This window comes from Myotis myotis, unplaced genomic scaffold (genome assembly GCF_014108235.1).
Source record: "Myotis myotis isolate mMyoMyo1 unplaced genomic scaffold, mMyoMyo1.p scaffold_m19_p_2, whole genome shotgun sequence".
Taxonomy (NCBI): Eukaryota; Metazoa; Chordata; class Mammalia; order Chiroptera; family Vespertilionidae; genus Myotis; species Myotis myotis.
The window spans coordinates 182,663,786-182,688,533 of NW_023416324.1; the positions used below are offsets into that span (position 1 = coordinate 182,663,786).

Genomic DNA, 24,748 nt, shown 5'->3' on the forward strand with positions numbered 1-24,748 from the left:
GATCTGTGGTTCTAAGATGTCAATCTCTAAGTGTGCAACCATAACAAGTGACTGTTTAAAAATGACTCATGGTGCCTATATAAGCACTCCATTGGGACACACATATTAAGTATGAGTCTTGATTTATTTTTACTTCCTACCTTTATCATGTGGCTTTATTTCTTCAATGTCCTGTTAGAAACAAAATACAACAATGAGTAGAAAGAGCACAGAGCTAAGGATCCTCTAAAAAGAGAGTTCAACCCTAGCTCCATATCAAGGAAAGCATATTTGGCCCAACACTAGTTACATGAAAGAATTACCATAAAGAGACTCTTTCCTAAATTGAAGACTATATGCACATTTTGGATGATTCTGCTGTATGTTTTGCTCTTTAATTTTCATAGAACTTTAGTCCTCATTGTAAGTGGTAGGGGGTCAATTTTAACAGGAAATATTTAGTCAGACCTAGCTGAAAAGACATCTGGTTCCTGAGGATTCCACACCTACCCTAGACCAGGAGTCCTCAAACTATGGCCCGCAGGCCACATGCAAATACAAATATTGTATTTGCTCCCGTTTTGTTTTTTTACTTCAAAATAAGATATATGCAGTGTGCATAGGAATTTGTTCATAGTTTTTTTTTAAACTATAGTCTGGCCCTCCAACAGTCTGAGGGACAGTGAACTGGCCCCCTGTTTAAAAAGTTTGAGGACCCCTGCCCTAGACAATTGGTTTCTTGGTCCTATTTCCTACTTAAAACACTTACATTTGCTGAGTGAAGTTCAATTGGATATAATACGTGAAATCACTTCATTCAATGCATAAACAAGTATCCAGTGATCAGTAGAAAAAAATGAACACAATGCAATAAATAAATACAGATTCTGACAAGTAGAAAATAGTTTATAAGAAAAGAAATGTAAGATGGGAAACCATAAAAATCTTAGAAGACTCCATACGCAGCAAAATATTAGACATGTGTTATATCAATATCTTTACCAATACAGCTCCTAGGGCATTGGAAACTAAGGAGAAACTAAACAAATGGGACTACATCAAAATAAAAAGATTCTGCACAGCAAAACAAACCATCAGCAAAACAAGAAAGCCCACTGCATGGGAGAACATATTTGCTAATGTTATCTCTGATAAGGGTTTAATCTCCAAAATTTACAGGGAACTCATACAACTTAACAAAAGGAAGATAAGCAACTCAAACAAAAAATGGACAAAGGTCCGGCTCTCTGCGCCTCCTGTTCATCAGACAGCCTCTCCTCCTGTGCTGTGCCGGCAGCCACAACCCCAAGACACAATGGTGAAGGTTGGAGTGAGTGGATTTGGCCGCACTGGGTGCCTGGTCACCAGGGCTGCTTTTAACTCTGGCAAAGTGGATATTGTCGCCGTCAATGACCCCTTCATTGACCTCAACTACATGGTCTACATGTTCTAGTATGATTCTACTCATGGCAAGTTCTAAGGCACAGTCAAGGCTGAGAACGGGAAGCTTGTCATCAATGGGAAGTCTATCTCCATCTTCCAGGAGCGAGATCCCACCAACATCAAATGGGGTGAAGCTGGTGCTGAGTATGTTGTGGAGTGCATCAGTGTCTTCACTACCATGGAGAAGGCTTGGGCTCCCTTGAAGGGCGGAGCCAAGAGGGTCATCATCTCTGCCCCTTCTGCGGACGCCCCCATGTTTGTGATGGGTGTGAACCATGACAAGTATGACAACTCCCTCAAGGTTGTCAGCAATGCCTCCTGCACCACCAACTGCTTGGCCCCCCTGGCCAAGGCCATCCATGACAACTTTGGCATCGTGGAGGGACTCATGACCACAGTCCATGCCATCACCGCTATCCAGAAGACCGTGGATGGCCCCTCTGGGAAGCTGTGGCGTGATGCCTGAGGGGCTGCCCAGAACATCATCCGTGCTTCTACTGGCGCTGCCAAGGCGGTGGGCAAGGTCATCCCTGAAATGAATGGGAACTTCACTGGCATGGCTTTCCGTGTCCCAACCCCCAATGTGTCCGTTGTGGATCTGACCTTCTGCCTGGAGAAAGCTGCCAAATACAATGATATCAAGAAGGTAGTGAAGCAGGAATCAGAGGGCCCCCTCAAGGACACCCTGGGCTATACTGAGGACCAGGTTGTCTCCTGCAACTTTAACAGTGATACCCACTCCTCCATCTTTGATACTGGGGCTGGCATTGCCCTCAATGGCACTCTGTCAAGCTCATTTCCTGGTATAACCATGAATTTGCCTAAAGCAACAGGGTGGTGGACCTTATGGTCCACATGGCCTCCAAGGAGTAAGAATCCCCTGGACCACCAGCCCCAGCAAGAGGAAGAGAGGCCCTCAGCTGCTGGGGAGTCCTTGCCCCAGGTTGATCCCCGACACACTGAGAATCTCCTGACCACCGTTTCCATCCCAGACCCCCTGAAGAAGGGGAGGGGTGTAGGGAGCCCTACTTTGACATGCCCCATCAATAAAGTTCACTGTACCCAGCGGGGGGGGGGGGGGGGGATGGGCAAAGGACCTAAATAGACACTTTTCGAAAGTGGACATACAGAAGACCAAGAGACATATGAAAACATGCTCAAAGCCACTAATCATCCAAGAGAGATGCAAATCAAAATGACAATAAGGTACATCTCATACCTGTCAGAATGGGTCAGAATGGCTATCATCAACAAATCAACAAATGACAAGTGCTGGCGAGGATGCAGAGAAAAAGGAACCCTCGTGCACTGCTGGTGGGAATGCAGACTGGTGCAGCCACTGTGGAGAACAGCATGGAGTTTCTTCAAAAAAAATTAAAAATGGAACCCCCATATGACCCAGTGATCCCACTTCTAGGAATATATCCCAAGAAATCAGAAACACCAATCAGAAAGGATATATGTACCCTTATGTTCATAGCAGCACAATTTACAATAGCTAAGACTTGGAAACAGCCTAAGTACCCATTACCAGATGAGTGGATCAAAAAACATTGGTACATCTACACAATGGAATACTATGCTGCTGTGAAAAATAAAGAACTCTTACCATTCACAACAGCATGGATGGACCTGGAGAGCATTATGCTAAACGAAATAAGCCAGTCAAAGAAATATAAATATCACATGATTTCACACATTTGTAGAATATGATGAACAATGTAAACTGATGAACAAAAATAAATGCAGAGCCCCTAACTGGTTTGGCTCAGTGGATAGAGTGTTGACCTGTGGACTCAAGGGTCCCAGGTTCGATTCCAATCAAGTGCATGTACCTGGGTTGCGGGCACATCCCCAGTGGGAGGTGTGCAGGAGGCAGCTGATTGATGTTTCTCTCTCATCAATGTTTCTAACTCTCTATCCTTCTCCCTTCCTCTCTGTAAAAAAATCAATAAAATATATTTTTAAGAAAATCCAGAGACACAGAGGCATCAAACAGACAGTCAAACCTCAGAGGGAAGGCAGGGGCGGGTGGGAGAGGGGGGATGTAAGAGATCAACCAAAGGACTTGTATGCATGCATATAAACATAACCCATGGACACAGACAGTAGCAGGGTGAGGGCATGTGCTGGGGGGTGAGAGCACCCAGGGAGAGGTCAATGGGGGAAAAGGGAGACTTGTGTAATACTTGAAACAATAAAGAATTTAAATTTAAAAAAAAAAGAATTAACTCATATCAGACCTTTTACTTATGTCTGTTAAAGTATAGTAAATAAATATAGTAAAATATAACATGCAAAATGTATAGTTTATTTCAAAGTTTATACAGCACACAAACATGTTTTAAGAATCATACTCATTTCTAGGCATTTCTATGCTAGAAAAAAAATTTTAAATGTAAAAATGAATGTACCACTTGAATAAACTTTGAGAGAACTGGAACATTATAATACAACATTACAAGAGAGATTACATTAACTATAAGATGGAAATAAAACTAAAGAAAAGAAAGGAAGCCCTAACCGGTTTGGCTCAGTGGATAGGGCGTTGGTCTCAGACTAAAGGGTACTGGGTTTGATTCTGGTCAAGGGCATGTACCTTGGTTGCGGGCACATCCCCAGTAGGGGTTGTGTAGGAGGCAGCTGGTCGATGTTTCTCTCTCATCGATGTTTCTAACTCTCTATCCCTCTCCCTTCTTTTCTGTATAAACTCAATAAACTATAAAAAAAAAGAACTTTATAATAAAAAAGTAAAAAGACCGGAAGACTGAAAATGAGAAGGAAGAAATATGACAGGACAAATAAAAAGCAAGTATTAAATGAAAATAACAGCCCAGCACAGAAAAAAATAAAGCACATAACTGATCTACATGAAGGTTTGGGCTGTTACGCTCCTCTCCTGATGTGCACAGTTATTTCTATCAGTAATAACTGTGTCCTTTATGTAAAAAAAGAAAGCTGTTCTAGTTTTCTAATTTTCACCTTTGAATAACCAATCACAGGAACACATTTTTGGTAAAATCATCTAATACCTTAATAAACTTGAATGGGGTCTCTGACAAGTAATGATGTCATCACAAGGATTTGATTATTTCACTCATTAAGCACTATATTTAGAAAGAACAATTACATTTTTAATTGTTAAGAGTGTAGAAAGTAAATAAGTAAAATGCATTAATATTTTGCTGTTAACTTTTAGACTATAGCAACTCAGTTTATGTTTCCCTTCATGGAACTAGGATTGTATTCTCTGGAATAACTTCAATCTCTGGTATCACTTAACCACCATTCCCTCTGGCCACCTCTTTGAATAACTCCTAACTGACAGTCTCATTTTTAATCTTAAAATCCCTACACCTACCACCAGGTTCTATGCCTTCTAGGGACTCAATCTATGTTGTTTTGTTTTGTTTGTCTTGTTTTATTTTTTGATGGGCAGTTGAGTAGATGGATTGATGAACTAGCCTTACAAAAAAAAAGTGGAAGAAATGGGAGGAAAGGTGTTCTATCTCTGAGCTGTTTCCTTGAGAAATAGCTTTTTATTATTCATACTTATCATTTTAGCGGTTAGTACGGTATCTGGAACATATTAAATCTTCAAATAATGTTTGCAGAATGAGTGCCTGATTTATGTTGGCATTTCACAGACTGTGTGATTCTTTCACTGTAACAGTTTGTATCATCAATTAGAAACTTAGTTAATCCTTCCATAAATTGATCTCTTCTGTTCTTAGTCCCTACAACTACTTTTCTATGACACCAAAAGAAACTAATTGTATAAACTATGCATTAGACTTGTTATTTTTATGATTATCCCTTACATCTTATTCATAAATTTAATATTTTCTCTGAAATGGATTTTATATATGCTGCAACATCAGTATTGTCCACTTTGTTTTCTGCAAATAGTTCATTTTTGTTCCCTTTAAATTACTTTATGCAAATAAATTTAATCAAATCAGTCCATCTTTTGCTTAATGACATACTCTTTTGCCTTTAGACTTTGAAATTCCCTTCCAGATGTTTAATAAATATTCAATTTTACTTTTTCTGATTCATTAGTAGCTTGTTTTTAAAACTATTATCTTGGAATTTATTTTGCTATGAACTGTTAAGTGACAAGCTAAATATTTTCCCAATCCCTATGAAAACGTCTCTCCTCCAAAATTTGAGTTGTTTCCTTGATAATCTTATTTTTTTTTTACATATGACCAAGTCTTATTCTGACAATGTCTATATCAAATTGCGAATGACTGATAAACAGGGAAGGATGGTGCCTGTGCTGCATCCAATACGATGGGGAAAAAAAAATGCTAAGCATCTAATAAATGCTTCCTATTAACAAAATTCTCAATTATTTTACCTGCTCTGAGATTTCAATTAGAGTGATGAAAATGCCTATGTAGTTCTTCTGTAGCATTCTCGAAGACCCTTGAAAGCAAAACACCTGTCTCACTCATTTTCAGATCCTACATTTAGTACAGTGCCTGACCCAGACATTCAACAAACATTGGAGAAAGGAACATAATTATGATAAGTCTGAAAAAGAGGGTCCTATGAGAAAGAAAGAAGGGGTTAGAAAAGGAACATACATGCATACCCCATGGACAGGGACAGTAGTTTGATGAAGGCCAAGGGAGGTGAAGGTGAATGTGGGTGGAGGTGTGCAAAGGATGGAGAGAAGGGGACATCTGCAATTATGTCAAAATTAAAAATTTTAATTAAAAATGTAAAATAAATAAATAAATGTAAGAAAGTTAAAGATTATTTTTCTCAGTAAATAAAAATTTGTGGTAGTAGGAGAATTTTAAAAGAAAGAAAAGTATAAAATACAGATTTCATCAACCGTCTATTCACTCCAATTACTATGTAAATATTACTGACTTTCAAATACTCTCATTTATAGGTTAGGTTGGTTCACACAGTAATGACAAAAATCACTGGCAAAATACACTTTCATTCTCATACCTCATTAACTACTAACTATAATTCTTCAGTCAAAAATTCTCATCTCTAATACGACTTGAGAATGTTTCATTTATAAATGGAAACTTGTGACCTGAATTTTCAAACTCAATCCTCATGACTACATTCAGTGTTTTTAAAAGAATCTTACTTTCAACTTTGTTAATTAAAATTTGTGAATCAATAGCCTGAAGAAATTTTCACTAGAAATATGTTATATTCAGTGAGGCATTATTTAGAGAACGTTATGCAATTTCCATTAAGCTGAGTTGTGAAGGATGCTTTTTATATTAGTCTCAAAATATGAATTTATCAAATAACATCTAATTCAATAGTGAATTCCAAAACAAATAGATAATTTTTTATCTTTATTAGCCCAAGGTTATTATTACCATATCAGTCCTTTCCACCTCACTCTCCCCATCACCCCCCACAGCAAAACAAAACAAAGACACCTCCTGCAACTTTTATATCATTCTCATGAGATAAGGAAATATCTTAATGACTAATTTAATTTGTAATGGCCCTTAAATATGTCTAAGCACATTATTATCTTTTCAGTAAGAACAACTGCTTGGCAAGTAAACAGAGTAATCCTGAAAGGGAAATAATTCAGTCTCCCACCTATGAAACCCAATTCCATTGACATATACTAGTAAAATAAGTAAAGTTCACGGGAAGAAAAAGGTTTCATTTAGAAAGTCAGGTGATTCTTACTATTAGCCAGAGGAGAAAATAACATGTGATTATGGCTCTTGACACTGAAAAGTGAGTATAGAACTGAAAGGTCCTTTGTAGAGTTGACTTAGTTAAGCAGAAAATGGTATTTTCTTAGGGCAGATTACCTCAGATTGCCAGAAAGGTCTTCAAAATTCAACATTCTGTAGCCTCTCTGCCTTCTGGCTGAGATCAAACGCAGTAACAATCCTCAATCACTAACCAGATCCACTGGTTCAAGTTGACCAGCAGGGCAGGGCAAACAGTAGGAGATGAGGCAAGTTCACCAAGGTAAGTATTATTAGCCCCATTCTGCAAATTTGGAAATTTAGTCTTGAAGTTTTTAACAAACATAGGGAAAATCATAGGGCTAACTAGAGAAGGTGTTGGCCTTTGGACACAAATCCCTCTAATTCCAAAGACTATGCCCTTTATACTGGGCCACATTCATGCTTCTGTCAGAAAATAAATATAAATTAAAAAAATATATTTATACAGTCCTAGGTTGAAAATTATAGGATTCAACCCGAGTTGATATTTTCATCTATCCTATCCCCATTGAAGGTAGTGATATCAGAAAATACGTAAACACAAATATGGGAAGGGAACATCTGGTTCTAAACAATACTTGAGATTCATACCACTGTGAGATACAATGCATGCTTAGTGGTGTAGGCTGAGATTATGACAGTTGTCAGAAAACAATGATGTTGTCCTCAACTTTAATAAAATAATACACTAAAGCAAAGAAACAAAGAGATCTCAAAATTTGAAAACAAAGAGAAACACTATAAATGGAATTTTGTGATGACTCCCTCTTTCTGTGGTTCTCACTAATCCCCCCCCCCCCCCCACACACACACACACAATGGCATACACGCACGCACACTGGTACTCTCCGAAGACAAGTCTGGTTTCCAGGGCCTTGTTTCCTCAAGCATCCTGAGCAATGCTGTGCACTTAGTCGGTCAATAAACACTTGCTGAATGAATGGAAACAAATGATACTGAAAATGAAACTATTCAATTCCTATTTGCTTCTATCAAACAGAATGATCTTCAAACTGGACAAGGTATAATAAACATGATTAAGAACTAACTGAAGGCTAAGATAGACGGCGAGACAGTAAGAGCACCCGGCTGCCTTACACAAATGATTTCAATTCCTCAGTCCCAGACAAATTGTAACTCAGAATTTTCTCATGAAGTACAGATGTGATCACTGAATGTGCCAGAAGATAGAGACTAGAAAATAAATCCTGATTCTCAAAAAAGGCAATTTCATAAGGATAAAATTAAGATTCCTAAGAGATTCCTTAGAGCGTAAGCCCTAAATAAAAATGTTTTGGTTCCACCATATTCATTTGTAATTTGTGGGAGATATTTTAGGTGCTTATAAGCACAAATGAATATATGTTTTCATATTCCCCTTTTACATGGGAGTCTTATCACATAATATTTTTCTGAACTTTGTTTTTTTTCACATGATACTAAATCATAGTTTTTCATTCCAATATTTATTTTTTAATTATATAAAGTTTTACATATGTCTCCTTTTTCTCCGATTGACACCCCCCTCCCCACCTCCAGCCATTCCCACCCTGGGCAAACCTCCACCGCCTCAGTGTCTGTGTCCATTGGCTACGCTAATATGCATGCATACAAGTCCTTTGGTTGCTCTCTAACACCCCTCTCCCCTGCTATTTGTCTCTGGATCTATTCTTGTTCATCAAATTATGTTGATCGTTATATCCCACATATGAGTGAGATCATGTGATATTTATCTTTCTCCAACTGGCTTATTTCTCTTAGCATAATGCTCTCCAGTTCCATCCATGCTGTTGCAATTGGTAAAAGTTCCTTCTTTTTCACCCCATTTCACAATATGTAAACAGCTTCATCATTTTATATAGCTACATAGTATTCCATTTTTTTAAAATAAAGTTGTTCATTTAACTAGTACCTAATTGATGGCTATTCAGGATGTTTCCAATCATTACTATTATAAACAATGTCATAACAAGCAACCTTATAAATACATCATGTCTCACGTCTAAGTATACATATAGAAATAGAAATGCTGTATTAAGACGTAAATGCAATCAAAAGTTTAATAAATATTAACAAATTGCTCTCCAAATGACTGATATTTTAGGCTCCCACCAGCAATACATGAGAGTCCTTTAATTCCATGGGCTTCTACAATGCAGTGAGTTCCACAGTGCTTTCATGTGAAAGCCTTACATTCCTAGATAGAATATATAAATCACAAAGAAAAAAAAAACATTCTAATAAGTTCTGCATTCATTAATCTAAGACGTTGCAGACAATGGACAATATACTAAAAGCATCATTGGGAATTATGAGTTCACCAAAGTTCTGTGAAAGAAAAGTTATATCAGTAACTGTAACACTAAGAAAATTATTGTTTAACAATAAGTACTCTGATGCCCTGGTATGAAACCCAATCTCCCTTAACATAACCCCTCCAACCCAAATTCTATTGAGGTTGATGCTAAAGGGCAAGTCGTTACATGGGCTAACCCACACCTTAAGCAAAATGAATGTTTCCTATGATTTACCTTCTTCATTGGGAGTCTTAATAATTATGTTTAATACACCATGCTGCTAGGTCACAGCAGACACATTCCACACAAAAAATGAATACTGTGTCCTTCCCTTGATGCTTTCCTTAATTGCCCCATAGGACAAATGAAACAAGACTACCAACTAGCATAATGTAAGTGCAATTTGAAAATTAGTACTGGTCACCTAAATCCATTTTATCCTTGCTTTATAGTAACAGAATTTAAGCTGAATGAATGGGCACCTTATAGAGACTGCCCTTCCCAGCTTCCTTGAAGCCATATGTAGTCATGTGTCAAAGTTGCTTAAAAGGAAATTGCGTGCCTTGTACTTCTGGCCTTCCTTCCCTTTTCTAAAACTAGAATGCAGACATGGTAGTGATTCAGATTTAACCTTGCAGTCAAGGACAACTTCTAAGATAAAATAAACTTGGGACTAGTAACCTTGTGAGGCTAACCTCTTTGACAGCCTAGACCACCCTACCATCAATTTGTGAAGAAATAAGCTACTATCTTATTTGACCCAACGTAAGTGTTCGGTGTCTTTGTAATAGCAACATTATCTCTACAAATACACACACAAAAAGGCACATACACTAAAGATTGAGCAGTAGAAGCATTAAGAAAAGTGAAAAACTTGAAATAAAAATAAAAGGAAAAAAGTGCATGCATCTTTTAGGCATCAGGTTATTAGACTACAAGAAATAAAGATGAGTATAAATTAATAAGCAGAAGGAAAATATTGAGGAACTAACCAAAATAAAAGACTGATATCAGAAACAGATATTTGCTATGCACATAAAATTGTTATAATTTAGGAAAAGCATTAGAAGGAAAAGTACATTGTATTTCAGACACCTGATTTTTTATTCAAATGATTACTCCACACGCAGAAAAGCACAGTAATTCAAATATAATTAACAACTGTATTTGGAAACATTTAAATTTGTTTGAACTTTCAATGGATTATATAACAAATTTGGTATCTTAGCTTGATTAAATAGTGACAAGTCAGTCTCTGTGAGAGATGATGTTGAAACTCATTCAGTAAACATCATTGAATATGTACTGTGAACTAGGCAGACAACTGTGCTGGACTTAGGGATGCAATGGTGAACAAAAAACAGTTCCTGTTTGGGAAAGGATCACTAGCAAATTTTATTAATTGTGTTGACATGTGAAGATAAAAGTTTTCCAGTTCAACTGTGTAAAATTACTTTTTTAAGATCAATTATTTGAACAATTATTTTTAAGAAACATGCCCAAACTCTTTAATGCAAGGATTCTTCAAGAAAACGTGGGTTTTTTTTGTTTGAAAAAAGATAAATTTCAAAATCATCGATACCTTTTAATCATTAAATCACTGTTCCTGAAGTAAGATACCAAGGTTTCTTAGATCTTTATAAATAAAGCATCTTCTCAACAAATGTTATAAAATGCTTAAAAATGACAGTGTGATCACTTCTTCCTTTATATTCTACAAGAATTTATTCTAATTATTACACGGAGGAAAATATCAGCAATACTTTGATATTTCATGTAACATATTCACTTGAGAAGTGAATCACAATGATACTGTTGTAATTAACCGGAAAGGAACAAAGGGGAGGCCAGATAATATGGGCATGACGTCTGTACCAGGAGGCTGCAGTTAAGCATTCTCCGGGTCTGTTCCCTGCAGATCCTCGGGTCAGAGACTGGACAAAGAGAGAATCGACCCATGTCCAGTAAAGTCTAGGTGACAGGAAAAGGTGATTACCTGTCAGTCACACCTAGGAGCAGGTCATTAGCCAGAATAGGTGTGGCTATTGCCAGTGTATGAAACCTGAGCTACATAAGCTCCTCAACAAAGGGACTTTCCTCTCTTAGTTCTCCTGCTCTCTTGGGACTCTTGTTGCAGGGGGTGTGCTCTCACGCCCACAGCCATGTGGGCCTACACACAGTGGATCGATGGGCTGTGATTAGCCTGATGCTGTGCCAGACTCAACTCCACCATGGAATGGAAACTCTGGACACAGGCTTTGCTTCTAGCTCTACTGAAGCCCCAGCTGCACATTTTCCTGGACTAGTTTAAGGGAAATAGGACTTCTGAAACTGAGGGATATGACTTCTCACAAATAAAGCTTTCTACCACATCTCATACGCCCACAGGGACCTCTGGAAATTCTTTTTTCAGCGGCACCCCAAGAATCCCACTCCCACTAGCAATGGAGAAATTCCACCAGTGCACTTCTCGGATAGCAATAATAGTCTATCTTAAAGTATTATCTACTTGAAAATGATAGTTAATCCAGTAAAAATGATCTATATATGAATCTAATTTAACATTTACTTGTAATTCTGTCAAAACCAAACATTCCATTTAACTGGCTTTAATGCATTAAAATCCTGGAGTGACTGGTTATTATATTAGACAAATTCTGTCAAATGAAAACATAATTGCAACAATTTTATTTTTTAAAATTGTTTGAAGCTTATAAACTACCCTACCACTGTTATGTGAAGCAGAAATAAGTTTCTTCCTTAAGACAATGTGTATGGCATAATGACAAGACGGCCTTTGTTTCCCCTCGAAAAATGCCAGAAATTACAATAAGTAAATATAAGAGATTAGGGTAAAATCACACCCCAAAAAAAGAATCTAACAACTAATCTTAACATGATTTCATACTTTAACTTATGGGTAAAGTTCTTCTACTATAAAACTGATCACTGTTTAACTTTAAACTAAAAGTTGTTACAGATATAGGTTAGAATACGGTACTATGGTCTCACATACTTTAAATACAAAACACTTATAAAGGACTTGAACATTAGTATGTGGAATCAGCCTACAAACTAAAGAAAATAAGATCTAAATCAAGAAAATAATAAAGGTTAAAAGCAAGAAATATTGTAACTCAGAAATATTCAGTTTTCTGGAAATCCTTACTTTTTCTACCCATACATATCAGCTTCATAATTTCCAAAATTGGCCTTCTAACCTCTAGTGATTACTTTTAAATTTATTTCTTAATCAACTGCATTCTTTAGTCACATTTAGTTCTTTATAAACAGGTGCTTAAAAGAGAAAGTAATTTAAAAATCTGACTACAAAATTTAAAAAATGGAGGGAGATAATTATTAAACTGTAGCATTAAATTTAGTATTTAGTATTATTACACAAAAAGCCTTCAAATAAACCTGCAAATCAGGTCTTCTTTACTCAACCTAATGCTTTTCTCCCCTTCCAATTTGATAGCTATTTCTTAAAATAAAGAGTATATGAAGACCAGGGATGGGGTGGTAGCCAGGTGGAGGAGGGCAATGGGTGGGAAAAAAAGGGGGAGGGCATCTGTAATACTCTAAACAATAAAGATACATTTTTTAAAAAATGGAAATAAAATCACCATACAATACCAGTGCATACTGGTAGCTACATAAAACTGACTGAAAAAATTTAAAAAAAAATGTATGCCAAGTCATATCAGCTTATCTAACCACCCTTCAACTTGACTGCCAGTCTTCTTGCCAAGCTTGGCTGTGAGGTCCTTCTCATGTAGTTGATATTTTCCATTATCCTTTTATCTTTTTCTTTCGGTGTTACAACACTGCTCCTGTTTCCAGCAAGCCAAAGACTCTTTAGCGAGCAGGACAAGTGCATACAGAGCAGAGACTGTTGAGAACCACAAGCAGTCCTGCTGGTTCTTCCCCACAGGAGATAATGTGCTCTAATGCAGATTTGGCTGGGTTCTCTGCAGGATCTCACAAAAATCTGTAAATCTCTCCTTCCAGACCCAGCAACAAAACTGTACTTTCCTATCTCTTGTGTACAACAGTTTGTTTTATGCGGCATTCATCTAAAGAAGGTGATTCACTTGGCCCAAGTTATCAGAGGCTGAACAATCACTTTCACTTTAAGCTCTGCACGTTCTCATGGCTAATTAAAGCCCAGAGGTATATAGACTGTTCACAAATAACTTTATAATTATATGACAGAACAGTGACTTGGGATTATTGAATTACCGTTTTTACAAACTAGAGTCTACAAGTATCTCTATGTTACAAATCAATCCAACAATTAAAAGGAAAACAAAAACTTAATTTCGTAAATCTAACTCTGTAATCTGCTTGGCTCATTTTAGCTAACTTCACTATGTGTTGTTCTAAAGCAGTGGTTCTCAACCTTCCTAATACCACGACCCTTTAATACAATTCCTCATGTTGTGGTGACTCCCAATTTCATTGTTACAAATTGAACATAATTAAAGCATAGTGATTAATCACATAAACAATATGTAATTATATATGTGTTTTCCGATGGTCTTAGACGACCCCTGTGAAAGGGTCTTTCAACCCCCAAATGGGTCGCGACCCACAGGTTGAGAACCTCAGTTCTCAAGTGTCCTTTCACCTTTTCTTTCTTTCACTTCAAGAGTGTGCCGTGAGCCAAAACCGGTTTGGCTCAGTGGATAGAGCGTCGGCCTGCGGACTGAGGGGTCCCAGGTTCGATTCCGGTCAAGGGCATGTACCTGGGTTGCGGGCACATCCCCAGTGGGGGATGTGCAGGAGGCGGCTGGTCGATGTTTCTCTCTCATCGATGTTTCTGACTCTCTATCTCTCTCCCTTCCTCTCTGTAAAAAATCAATAAAATTTATAAAAAAAAAAAAAAAAAAGAGTGTGCCATGAGAGCAATGAACTCCCAACTCCCAAGAAGCATATCCGGACACCTCTCTACCAACACTCTCTAAATTACAGACTTGCCAATTTTGACTCCAGATCTATCTTTATTTTTCAGAGCATCAGCCATTTCACATAGAGAAACATATACAATACCGAAAATTTTTCCATTTCATCTGAGTAACTTTTCATTGATTTTCATAGTACTTCTATTTCTGTTCCTAAAAATTTTTAAGAGAGTCCATACTAATAGATATTTAAATATTTTGAGAATTACTCTATTATTAAATTAACTAAAAACCATAGGAAAAGAAAGTTTAATTATGATGTTAGTAAATTTGTGAAAACAACTTGGTTACAAATTGTGATTTGGTTTCCATTTGGAAAGATAGGGGATGCATCATTTTATTCAATTATTCATTAGAACTGTATTTGTGTTGAGTTCTATAAGGTTTTCCAACAACCAAAGAGAAAGGCACTAGTAATAACCATTCCTTAATGTAAATTACTAATAACATTAAAAAATAAATATTTCAGGAAAAATATTTATAAACAAAAATCATAATTCTTCTATGAGCAAACTAATATTTTTCTAATGGCTCCATGTAAAACAATGGTATTAAATGAATAGAATATTAAAAATTAGAGTTATATTTGCAATGAAAACTGGAAAAGAGTGAATCACATCTTGTTATATAATAAACTTCTAAAAGAGTCTAAGTGAAATACCACCATAGAACACACAATTTCTTATTCCCACCTCAAATTATTCTTTTAATGAGATGTGAAGTTCATAGTACATAGTGACAGATAAGCCATTCATTCTTTAAAGTAATTTTAACAGAGATATTTGAAGAATAAAACTCACACATACATGCGTACACATACACACACAGAATATTTTCTTAGAATTATTTAACACATTAAGCGCCAAGCCTGTTTTGTCTTCCTTTCCATTTAGCCTGTGATATCCAATTTCACCTATATGCTGGCGGCCAGAGATCTGTGTAAGGTTGCGATAAGATTGCATGTATATATTTCAGATATATTTCTTGTATGTATTTATCGCAATCTGTACTCTGTATTCTTTTAGAAATGCTTTCTCTCCAGTCAGTTGTCTGTGGTTCGTGTTCCAGTGCAGTTTAAATTTTTTCTTTACCTGTAACAGTGACCATGTCAGTAGAAGCAGCATGTGAAAGTGATCAAGTGAAATTAGTTTTCCTAAAAACGTCGTAGAGTTGTTCTTTTTTCGTCATCACAGGATGAGGATGAGGATTTTGAAGAATGGCAGGATTCCAGAGGTAATCAACCAAGGATTATGCCTTTCACCTATCCGTCTGGCTTTAGGATTGAAGACTTAAATGTAGTCATGTGCAACAGTATAGGATTCTTATGGACTGTTTGTGTCTAATGAGTTGTTTGAGGATATTGCCAAACAAACTTACATGTGTCACAAAAACTAGGAGCTGAAAACTTGCAGCGTTTGTGTAAGTGGACTATGACAAACAAAAATGAAATGAAAAGATTTTTTGGGTTGATTCTATGGATGGGACTAGTTAGGCTACCATCTTTACGTTTATATTGGTCCCATGATCCTGCATATATGCAAACTTTCCCGAAAAAAAATGTCAAGAAATAGATTTGAAATATTATTACGAATGCTTCATTTTTCAGACAATTGGGAGATAGATGTTTCCAATCATTTATGCAAAATACAACTACTAAGAGATGACATGGAAATAAATTTCAAAAAATATTACGATCCATCTGAAGCTATATGTATCGATGAATCTTTGATACCATTTCATGGCTGCATAATATTTAAAAAAAAAACGCCACAAATATGGTATTAAATTATTTAAGTTGTGCTGTGGATCTGGGTACACGTATGCTTTTCATGTATATGCAAGGAAAAGTTTAGAAAAAAGAAAATACGATACCAACTAATGTTGTAACGTCTCTTTGTAGAGATGTATTCAATAAGGGACATACGTTGTACACAGACAACTGGTACACGAGTTTAGATTTAGCATATAAATTACTCGATAATATTCTCATTTAGTAGGAACATTACATTCAAATCGACGGGGAAATCCTCATGAAGTGATGTCAAAAATATTAAAACGGGGAGAAATTACAGCAAAAGAGAATAAAAAAGGAATAACCATTTTTAAATGGAAAGATAAGCAGGACATCTTACTTCTTTCAACAAAACATACGTCAGAGATAGTGAATGCTGAAAATAGATCAGGTCACTACTTGAAGCCAAAAATTGTAGTGGATTATAATGCAGGAAAAGCAGCAGTTGATATATCTGATCAAATGAGTGCCTATAATAATCTGTTACAAAAATCCATGAAATGGTATAAAAAGCTAGCCTTTGAGCTCCTACTAAATACTGCTGTTCTCAATGCTCATATTTTATTTAAAAATATTAGCAAGAATATGAATATCACAGAATTTGGAAGAAATTAGCTGTCCATCTAACAAATTGTCGGGATGAAGAAATTCCAAGTAGCAGTACTGTAAATATACCTCAACTATCTCGTCACAAACTGCAACAAAAAACTGGAAGAGTGTCTAAAGTTCAAAGATATTATAAAAAATGCTACAAAGATAATGCAGCATGATTTGAACAAGATATTGCCAGAAAGTTGACAAAACAAGTTATAACATTCTGTGAAACCTACACAGGACAACCATTTTTGTGTATACGTGTTTTAATAATATTCATTAATTTTTTTTGGTAACAAGTAATCTTTAGATACATTCTTTTATGATCTCCAAATTATTTAAAATTTATTAATAGAAGAATGTAAATTTTAAATTGTATATCGTCAGTCAACAGTGACTGATGTGGCCTGAATGAAAAGTATACTGTCAGTCACCGGTGACTGACAAGGTCCGGATGGAAAGTACAGTGTCAGTCACCAGTGACTGACATGGCACTTAATGTGTTAAGTAGTAGAGGCCCAGTGCACGAATTCATGCACCAGTGGGGTCCCTCGGCCTGGCCTGAGGGATCAGGCTGAAACCGGCACTCTGATATCCCCCGAGGGGATGCAGATTGAGAAAGGGCATAGGCCAGGCTGAGGGACCCTACTGGTGCACAATCAGGGCCGGGGAGGGACAAGGGAGATTGGCCAGCTGGGGAGGTACTGTGGGAGGGCTGCAGGGCATGTCCAGCCAATCTCACTCAGTCCTGATTGGCCAAACGCCAATAGCAAGCTAACCTACCAGTTGGAGCATCTGCCCCCTGGTGGTCAATGCATGTCATAGCGACTGGTTGGTTGACTGCCCCCTGGTGGTCAGTGCACATCATAGTGAAAAGTTGAGCGGCCTTAGCATATCATTACCATATTACACTTTGATTGGTTGAACAGACAACCGGACAACCAGACACTTAGGATATTAGGCTTTTATTATATAGGATATAAGATAAATGTGGACGAGAAACTCTAATAACATTAAAAAATGTAGACCTTTATTTATAAACATATTTTGTGACTACTTCCAAAAATAATTTCAACATTCAATTAAATTTTATTTCACAAAGTTTTTTTCAAAATAATTACCATAGAGCTTGGAGAAAGAAATGTTTAGGAAAGTTTCCCAAAAATATACATATTCATTTGAATAGCAATCTACTTTGGCACCAAGTAGCAGTATTTTTTCCAAAATAAATACAAAGATCTTAAACCAGGAAAAAATCCACACATCCTTATCAAGGAATCTGAAAAACAATCATTTTGTTCGGTAATCTTGTCCTCGACACTATCCATCTTTTCCTACAAAACAATAAAATGTATTGAAAAAACTATAATTATTAAACTCAGATATGACCCAAATAGCCAATAGAATGTTTACGATACTGACAAACTCTTGTTGTACTCTTGAGATCAATAAAAAATAAATTATACATTAAAAAAATCAATAATTTATGCAGCCATCAGTATTAATACTGGCATAAAAACACTTCATTTTGCATATAGCTGAGGTAAATGCTTGAGAGTAGCAAAAAAATGTAAATGTATAGTGAATGAGGGAGTATTTAACTCCTTACATTCTAATTAGGTCCTTTGCATATATTCTCTCAAGTATATTCGTGGCTCTCCAGCTGCATGAAGATGTCCTATTGAGGTTCACGGTAACTTAGTGAAGGGAGCCATATGTACTTCGTACAACTGCGATACATGCATAACAACTAAGCTAAAGTTTGCATACCAGCAGTGGAGAACAATGAGTTTTTCATATTACAAAGAATGGGGAGGGAAAAATTCCAGGAATTAGCTAGCATGTAATTGAAAGGATGAAAGGAGGAATGAAAAATCTTATCTTAAAAAGAGTCTTTTCAATAAGTTTGCTCAATTGAAGAGAAAAAACTCAACAAAACAAACTTGCATTAACTTAAAGTTGTAATAGTTATGCAAGTAACTTAATGTTCAACAACAGAGAAATAGTTAGGTTTATTTGGGTCAAGTGAGGTGTTGTATCATGCAGTCATGAATAATTAGATTGATAAAGTTTAAAATAACATTTAAAACATTCTATGTATGTTATGTTGAGAACCCAAAATGCTAAAATTTCTGGTATAATCTAAAAAATATAAGGAAAAAACAAAATAGAAAAAATCAGTAGAAAAATGGTGAAATTTTAAAGGGCAACTCTAGATAGTACATTTGTCTATTTATTTATACATTTCTAAGCTTTCTGAACATTCTTCAATGACTATTGTTTTGATTAGAAAAAAATGTAAACATAAAATGTTTGTGTGTGTTCTTTTTTCAAAAAATATGCTCACTGAAACTCTTAATGTAATAAAAATCAGACTAATACTCTATTTTTAAATAGTTGTGCTTTGCTATCAGAAAATGGTACAATAAGTAAACAAGTCTTAAATGCATGACCTATATCACTTGGATCTTTCCATCCAAACTTCTTCAAATAAGAATAAATGCTGGCCCAGTGATTGAGCATTGACCATGAAACCAGAAGATCAAGGTTTGATTCCTGGTCAGGACATATGCCTGGGTCTCAGGCTTGATCCCCAGGGCATGCAGGAGGCAGTGGATCAACGATTCTTTCTTATCACTGACTAGTACATGGGTTCGTGCACCATTGGGGTCCTCAGCGGGGCCTGTGGGGATCAAGCCAAAACCAACAGTCCAATGCTGCCTGCCACTCCTGCCTGCCGCTCCTGCTCATCCTGGCCCCGCTCAGTAGACTCACTGCCCCTCCGCTGCTGCGGCCTCTGGGCTGTGGTGTCCAGCCGTGTGCCCTGTGTCTGGCTCCCGTTGGTCAGCTGCGCAGTGCTCCTGCTGTGGGGAGCATACTGACCACCAGGGGACAGCTTCCTGTTGATGGGTTACTTAGGCCTTTATATATATAAACTAGAGGTCCAGTCCACAAAATTCTGCACTCGTGGGGGGGGGGGGTCCCTCAGCCTGGATTGCGCGAGGGCACAGGCCAAGCTGAAGGACCCCCCTGGTGCCGGGAGCCAGTCCATGCTTGCTGTTTCAAGGGACCTCGCATATATAGCATACTGTTCTTAATATGTTTGCTCACCTTCTTGGCACTATGTGTTTTAACCAAGGTCTCTGAGAAAGGTTGTTTCCCCAGGTAGGGATTTTCCCCTGAAGTTAGGGAGGGAATAAAACCTCTTAACTAAGTGCCAGGTGGGTAATTAATCACTTTAACTAGGAACAATCATGCTTAAGCTACATAATCTTTACTCCCTGGAATGGAGATAAGAAACGCCCTAACCTTTGTAATAGAGATTGATAGGATTGAATCAACTGGTATAAATACAGATGTAACAAGACAGCAAGACACAGAACTTAGAATACAGAGCTTAGAACACAGAACGAAGAAGACAGAACCTACACAGAACTAGAGACAGAAGAACTTCGCTGGAGAGAACATGACAAAAGATCCTGGACTGAACCTGACTACAGAAATAGGCAAGAGAACCTGACTAGAACCTGGTGACTGAATCTGGCTGGAGAACCTGGACAGAACCTGGCTGGAGAACCTGGAGAACCTAGCAAGAGAACATGGACACAGAGCCTGGCAGGAGATCCTAACCAGAACTTCGCTGGAGATCCAGACCAGAACTTGGCTGGAGATCCTGGCTAGAGATCCTGGCTAGGCTGCTGATCAACTGAACACTGTCTCCGTGTCATTCCTTCTTCGCCGACTCTGTCCACACCTTTGGGGACCCCTGGACCAGCTGGGGCAGGACCCTGGCACCCTGGTGCATGATTGGGGCAGGGAAGGGACCACGGGAGGGCTCCAGGGCGTTTCCAGCCCGTCTTGCTCAGTCCCAATCGGCCGGACTCCAGCAGCAAGCTAACCTATCGGTCAAAGCATCTGACCCCTGCTGGTCAATGCACATCATAGCGAGTGGTTGAGTGGCCTTAACATCATTAGCATATTATGCTTTGATTGGTTGAATGGATGACCGGACGACTGGACACTTAGCATGTTAGGCTTTTATTATATAGGATGTTTCTATCTGTCTCCTGCTCCCTTCCTTTCTGAAAGCAACAAAAATATATATTTTTTTAAAAGAATGCTAAATATTCCCATTTTTCCCACACTGCTTTTATACACATTGGCAGGGTGGGGTTGCTTTGGGTTTTGTTTTTTTATTTTGCTCTAGCAGCATGCATATATGTCCCTATAAAGTCAGAACATCTGTAAAGCAGCTCTGAACTTTAATCTCAGTAATGTTGCCAGTATCGCATTAACCAATGTGAAGGCAACTTTCCAAAAAATTAAGTACTTTTTTTCACATCACTTCATAAATATAGAGCATATATGATATGCCATGCAGGTGGTTTTGAAAACACGGATAAACCACAAGTTTGCTGTCATTATGAACTCTAATGCCACTTTGAAAAGCTCCGGTTGAATCCCATTTCAAAGTGAAGAAACTGTATCCAAATGAAGAGACTACCTTTGAAGCTGACAGTGGTACACTTCATTTGAGAATCCTAGAGTGCTTTAAAAATCAGCAATTCCTATTCTGAGGGTGAAGCACTCAGAGATTCTACAATTGAGCTAAGATTACTGAATGAAATCAGTGCAAATACTTAGAAGTCTAAATAACCATTCTCCCAAGCCACTGTCCACTGCAAGTTCTTCCCTTGTCAGCTTTATTTGACACTGGCTCTGAGAAAGCCAACTAAACAAACACCCTTCATTTTCCCCACTTCCCCACAATCCTCAAACCTGACATCTCCTCCATTTTAAAACATATCTGTCTCTTCTTACCTTTCTCATCCCAGGCATCTAATCCCTCATATCACCCAGTCTTCTATTGAGAAGGCTCATCTGGGTCTTTTCTCTTTAAATAGCTCTACAGATTCTGAATGAAATTTTGGACTTCATGGACTCATAAATTCACTAAGCTAAGCGAGCCAGAGACTGGACTGGACTATACTATGGAGCAGAAATTCTGGGTAGTGGACTTAATTCTGGCCTACTGAAGACAAGATTGGACTTCCTCCATGGAGTAACAGACAGAGATGCGACTCTGTAGGGGAACTCCCTTAATTTTACATCAACAATAAAGCTTTCCACAAAACCCCATCCTCCCGTGGGGGCCTCAGGACATTATTTTTCTCACAGCAACCCAAGGGCCCCACCTTCACCGATAACACTGGCACTGTATGATTTCAGCTGTGACTTACTAGAAAAGGGCTTATTCTAGGAACCAAAGCCTCCCTGGGAAACACCACTTACACAGTCTCATCTCCACAAGAAACAGGAAAGCCCTGAGGCCTTTTTAGAAACATGCACACACACAAGAGTAGTAGGATTCCTGCATAATTAGCAGCCATTTTGCTTGAAAATACCTTGTTCTTATTTGGAATGTTTTCTGGGAATTCAGTGAAATTAAATTTAGGGAAATGGCCCAAGACTCTGAGGCTTCTTAAGTCATTCTCAGTCAGATTCACATCACTTGAGAAGGTCGGATAAAGGATGCTTTCATCACCTAAATGTAATTAAACATTTCAAGCTGACTTCTGTGACCGGCGTTTCAAAGACATATTGCAGGTGCACCAGCCAGGGTTTACTTTGGTTACACTCTTAAAGTCCTGAAGCCAGGAGGGGAATACCTTTCAGAGTTTGTTCAGAAAAGTTAATGGTGCCCTCCTGGAGCTGACTAGGATATGGATATAAGAGCTTCTTACAACCAGAAGATGCACTAGGAAGTAGTCAAGTTACTGAGTAGCATGTTAAATACACACACACACACACACACACTACTATTTACAGAGAAATTATGATTTGTTTAAAAGTGTTTCTGGAGGGGAGAAACCAAGATGGCAGCATAGGTAAACACTGGAAATTGCTGCCTCCCACAACAATTTCAAAAATACAATGAAAAGACAAAACGGACATCATCCAGAACTACAGGAAGGCTGGCTGAGTGGAAATTCTACAACTAGAAGAAAAGAGAAAAGCACACTGAGACTCAGAGGAGCTGCGGAAGTAAAGTGCAGAAGTGCAGAGGTACAGAGGCTTGAGCGCGCGCAGAAAGGGGCTGGTACCTGAGGACGCGGCTGTCTTTTTGAATCAGGAAGGAGTGACAAGCTCCCAACTGCTCTGAACTCTGGTTCCAGGAAGTCTCTGGGGACCCAGGGCTCATACGGGGAGAAACTGGACTGTCTGGCAGCAGGCAGAACTCGAACTTGAGGGTGGCTTTCCCTCAGAGGTGCTTGCAGCAATTACCGGGACACTGAGACGCGCGGCCCCTTAGGGCAGGAATGAAGATAAACCATAGCTGCTTGCTCCGCCCTTTGATTCCCTAAGACCCCGCCCCACCCAGGCTGCAGCAGAGGCTTTTGCATATGAATGCCCTGGCCTTTTGCAACCTGAAAATTACCTAACAAATTGCAGCTGGACCAGACAGACCCAGAACTTCCAAGAGAAGGCCCAAGGCCCCACAGCAGCTTGCATTGCTTCACAGCTGGGCCTCATCTGGGCACCTCCAAACCCCAAAAAAGGAAGGGGAATCTGCAGGTCTCTTCGTAGCTCCTGCTGGGTAACCTCAGGCAGAGGCTAAATTAGCACCTCCTTAGATCCAAGAGCCAGTGTACCCAGTGGTCAGAGTGGGACCATCCAGATTACAACTCCTCAGATCCATAAGGGACACACTCAGGGGGCAGACTCAGTGAACACCAAAGCCCCACTGAAGCAAGTCTTGCCCCAGAAGGGTGTCTTCAGCACAGAAGTTCTCCCACTGCAGACACAGCTGATTCTCACTGCCAACTGGCCTGGAGGTCAATTCCTCCCAGTGATACCTACAACAATCAAGGCATAACTACAACAAGACTGTGCACAAAGCCCACAAGGGGGTGCACCAAGAGTGTCCACCTCAGGTAACTGGGGAGGCTGAGCCACTGGGCCCTATAGGACACCTAGCACAGAAAACCACTCTACCAACACAGGGAAGCATAAAAAATGCGGAGACAAAGAAACAGGTCACAAATGACAGAAATGGAGGAAAGAAAATGACTGGATATAGAGTTCAAAACCACATTTATAAGGTTTTTCAAGAATTTTCAGGAAACCGCCGATAAATTTAGTGAGTCCCTGGAGGATATGAAAAAAGACCAACTAGAAATTAAGCATACACTGACTGAAATAAAGAATAATATACAGAGATCCAACAGCAGACAAGAGGATCCCAAGAATCAAGCCAGAGATTTGAAATACGAAGAAACAAAAAATACCCAACCAAAAAAGCAAAAAGCAAAAAGAATCCAAAAATATGAAGATAGTGTAAGGAGCCTCTGGGACAACTTCAAGCGTACCAACATCAGAATTATAGGGGTGCCAGAAGAAGAGAGAGGGCAAGATATCGAAAACCTATTTGAAGAAATAATGACAGAAAACTTCCCCTACCTGGTGAAAGAAATAGACTTACAAGTCCAGGAAGGGCAGAGAACCCCAAACAAAAGGAATCCAAAGAGGACTACACCAAGAAACATCATAATGAAAATGCCAAGAACAAAAGACAAAGAGAGAATCTTAAAAGCAGCAAGAGAAAAAAAGTCAGTTACCTACAAGGGAGTACCCATACGACTGTCAGCTGATTTCTCATCAGAAACCATGCAGGCCAGAAGAGAGTGGCAAGAAATATTCAAAGTGATGAATAGCAAGAACCTACAACAAAGATTACTTTATTCAGCAAAGCTATCATTCAGAAGTGAAGGTCAGATAAAGAGCTTCACAGATAAGCAAAAGCTAAAGGAGTTCATCACCACCAAACCAGCATTATATGAAATGCTGAAAGGTATTCTTTAAGAAGAGGAAGAAGAAAAAGGAACTCTTACCATTTGCCACAGCATGGATGGAACTAGAGAGCATTATGCTAAGTGAAATAAGCCA

The 24,748-nt window shown here is 38.3% G+C and overlaps 1 pseudogene; it reads left to right on the forward strand.

Moving 5' to 3' along the window:
- The first annotated feature begins 1,294 nt into the window (after window positions 1-1,294).
- LOC118677452 lies at window positions 1,295-2,312 on the forward strand (annotated as a pseudogene).
- The last annotated feature ends 22,436 nt before the right edge of the window (window positions 2,313-24,748 follow it).